Source organism: Spinacia oleracea, chromosome 2, assembly GCF_020520425.1.
Source record: "Spinacia oleracea cultivar Varoflay chromosome 2, BTI_SOV_V1, whole genome shotgun sequence".
NCBI classification, from domain to species: Eukaryota; Viridiplantae; Streptophyta; class Magnoliopsida; order Caryophyllales; family Amaranthaceae; genus Spinacia; species Spinacia oleracea.
The window spans coordinates 91,406,555-91,410,739 of record NC_079488.1 but is presented as its reverse complement, the minus strand read 5'-3'; positions in this window follow the sequence as shown (position 1 = coordinate 91,410,739).

Below are 4,185 nucleotides of genomic sequence, written 5' to 3'. Positions count from 1 at the left end.
CGTCGCACCGTAAAAGGAGGCTATAAAGGCAACGCTCAGGTAATCACCTATCAAACGAAGTCTAATCTCAAGATCGCAAGATTGGGATTGTCCTCCCATAAATCGGGATGAGATGCTTAAAAGTTGTACAAGGCCACTCGGAGAGCTAGAAACTGTGAAATGCATGGCCGTGCTCGGATGAATCATAGGCTATGATTATCTGTTTATTTGATCAGTTGAACTCTGAAACCGAGGAACACCTCTGGACATAATAAGGATGACAACTCTTACCTTATGTTCAAGAGCAAGCATCGAGCGACAAAGGAATTAGGAAATGCACACTTGTCCCTAAGGACAAGTGGGAGACTGAAGGAAATAGTGCCCTTGGTCCAAGTATGCATATAATATTAAGTCTAATAAATGCGGTTCAGTATTAATTAACAAGTTAATAATTCAGTGAGATCAAGTGAACTGAATGCCTAGCTAGAGGCCGCTTCAGTTCAAGTGGAATTAATGATATTAATCCACAGCTTACTCTTGACTGAACCCGTAGGGTCACACAAATAGTACGTAAACGGATCAAGTATTTAATGGCATTAAATACTCCATCTATGGATATTCGGAATCGACGGATCTTGGTTTCAGTGGGAGCTGAGATCGTCACAGGCAAGAAATGAATACTCCGGAAACGATGATATTGCCGGAAACGGAAATATGGATCGTATCGGAAGTATAAATATTATCCAAGTCGTAGATGTTGCCGGAAACGGAAACATGGTACGTATCGGAAAATATTATCGGAAATGGAAATATTGCCGGAATCGGAATTATTGCCGGAAACGGAAATATTGTCAGAATCGGAAATATTATCGGAATCGAAAAATAATTCCGGAAACGGAAATATTAAATATTTGTTCGAAACGGAAATTAATTCCGGAATCGGAAATATTAAATATTGTTCGTATCGGAAATGAATTCCGAAATCGGGAATTTAATCGGAAGCGTATCATACGAATTAGCATCGGACGAGGCTCGCTAGACGAAGGCCCAGCACGAAGCCAGGCCATCGCCCAGCAAGCCACACGCATCACCAACACACGCCAAAGCCTCGACCAGGCCCGACGCAAGCCAGGCCCAGCCGAAGCCATGGGCGCGCGCGAACAGTAGCATGGGCCGAGCGTTGTGCGCTCAGCGTGGGCCGCAAGGCCTGCGCGGGTGTACGGTGCTCGTGCGATGCTCGTGTGCGAATCCTAAAGCTATCGGGATTCGATAAAAGATTAAATCCTAAACCTATTAGATAAAGTTTATTTAAATAGAGTCCTAGCAGGATTCTAATTAAATTAATTAGTATCCTAATAGGATTCCAGTTCCTTTTCCATACCTCTATAAATAAGTGCCTAGGGTCATTATTTACAGTGACGATAAAAGTATTCAAAGGGTAAGTTTTTGAAATAAAATTAACCATACACTTGCAAACACTAGCCGAAATTCCTAGTAACCTTAAGGGCGATTCTAGTTGGTCTAACTTGAGGCGGATCCGGACGTACTTAGACTATCTACGGAGGGACGACATTTGGAGTCCTAAAGACTTGTTCTTGTTCGGTTCGGGCGCAGCTAGGGAATGCACGCTACAACATGTATGCATCAATTCTATGCTAAATGATTATGTGAATATAATATGCTTTCCTGGCTTTATGGTTTTTCCGCATGATTTATGAATTTTCATATGTATCATAACCTATCATATTGTGCGTGCAACGAGCGCTGCACCCAGCGATGGCGTGCGAGTGCTTATTGTGCGTGTGACGAGCGCTGCGCCTAGCGATGGTGTGCGAGTGCTTGTTGTGCGTGCGGCGAGTGCTACACCCAGCGATGGCGTGCGAGTTCTTGTTGCGACATGCGACGAGCGCTGCGCCCAGCGATGGGCTGCGGCAGCATGCTCGTGCGTCGAGCGCTGGCGCGCGCAGCGAGCACCAGCTTGCGTGATGCCTTGCGATGGTGAGCAGCAGCGATGCGAGGCAGCGCATGGGCTGCGCGCACATGGCCAGCGATGGTTGTGTGCGTGTGGCCCATGGGCGTGCGTTGCGTGGGGTTGTTGCGTTGCGATTAGATCGTTTTGAAATTTTAATTTGAAATTTTCAGTTTACGTAATTTTAATTAATTTTAAAATTGATAATTTAAATTATTTTCTTGGATTTTAATTTTGAATATTGTAATTATAATAAATTTTATTTATTCTAATTATTTTACTAAAATTAAAATCATGAATTAATTTAAATACGACTGAAATTAAATTAAACTTTTTGGATTCAATTATAAATTTATATGAGCTTTAAATTTTAATTAAATTTGTATGTTTCTGGTTAGACTAGAAATACATTTTTATGTTTAAAATTAGTAAAGCATATAAATTTATTGGTTTAAGTGGGAGCCCTTTTTAGTCATAAACTCTTGATTAGGTCTACAAATCCTTAAGGTTAAAACAACTTGATTAGAATTAATAAGGACTGAATAATTTGTAGATTATTGGTGCCCTTGATTAATTGCTGCAAATGTTTATGTGATGCATAATGTGTTTTACTAACCAGCTATGTGGGCCATTCATGATAATGAATGGGTGAATGGTATATATTGTATATGTACTGTTTTGCAGGTTATGAAGTGACTAGTATGGCCCAAATAGGATAGAAAATATGGTCTGCGTACCATTAATTTGAATGTAATTGGTCTAAAGTACCAAAGTTGTTTTTCAATTCAAATATGGTCTGCGTACCATCAAATAGTTGTAATTAGTTTTACTTATAGCTTATTCTATTTGAAGAAAATGGTGCCTCCCACGGAGATTGTCAAGACAGACTTTGAAGTTAAAGCTTCAAGATGAAGTCGGGCCATACTAGATCACATTTATCTTATGCATGTTTTAAGTTATTTATTGCTTTTAAATATGTCTTAAAATGCATGAGATCAAAAGCTTGATTATGTTGCATGATTAAGGATTTTAGTTCACTTAAAATCTAACCAACATAGTAAGAGCCTTAAGTTCCAAACTTTAAAATTGAGTTAAAAGGTGCCATGCCAAAATATACACTTGCTTGGATATCCTTTACATCAATCTAGTAATAGTTTTCGCTCAGCGAGGTGTTACTTATTGGTCCTAAAGGGGCAAGGTACACAAATAATTGTGAGTACATGTTAGTTTTGGTGAAACTCAACGATATAAGTAAGGAGTCCTTTTATGTCGTGGCAAAATCGATAGGTTTACCTAATAAGTTCTTAGACGTACCTATCAACCAAGAATAGTTTCTAGACTATTAGCAAAAGGCTTTTGCTTACCTAAGATGTTTTAGGATTAAGTCGACAAACTGTGCTTAGTTCTTCAATGATTTTAGGATCTTGGAATCATTTTATTCACACCTGCTGGAACACATTACTTGAATAAAATGCTTAATGAACATTGAATTATGCATGTATGCTAGAATTTAAGTTTATTAAGAGAAATTGTGAATGGTTATTTATTTGTTTATTCTTTTCAATTGTAGTTTTAAATATGGCAAACAACAATTCATTCAACATTCGATCAATTCTCGAAAAGGAGAAGTTGAACGGGAAAAACTTCCTTGACTGGCAAAGGAACTTGCAAATAGTTCTTATGCAGGAAGGAAAGGAGTATGTCCTAGAAGAGGCGATGCCCGAAGCCACAGGCGACGGGGTCACTCAGGCAGCCCTCAATCGTTGGATTGATGCCAACAAGGATGTGAAATGTCTAATGCTCGCCACCATGAGTGCAGATCTGCAGAAAACGTTCATCAACTCAGATGCTTTCACAATCATCAGTGAGTTGAAGAACATGTTCCAAGATCTGGCTCGAGTCGAAAGATTCGAGACTCATAGGAAAATTCTTGAGACCAAGCTTAAGAAAGGCGAGCCCGTAAGTCCACATGTTCTCAAAATGATTGGACTCATTGAGAATATGAGTCGGCTGGATCAGCAATTTTCTCAGGAAATGGCTATAGACACCATCCTCCATTCTCTTCATAGCGGGTATGATCAGTTCAAACTGAACTACAGTATGAATAGTCTAAACAAAACGCTCACTGAGCTTCACGGTATGCTGAAGACCGCTGAAAAGACGCTCAAAAGTGATAAGCAGGATGTGCTTATGGTGCGTGGGGGCAAGTTCAAGAAATCTGGAAAGAAGAGGAATGC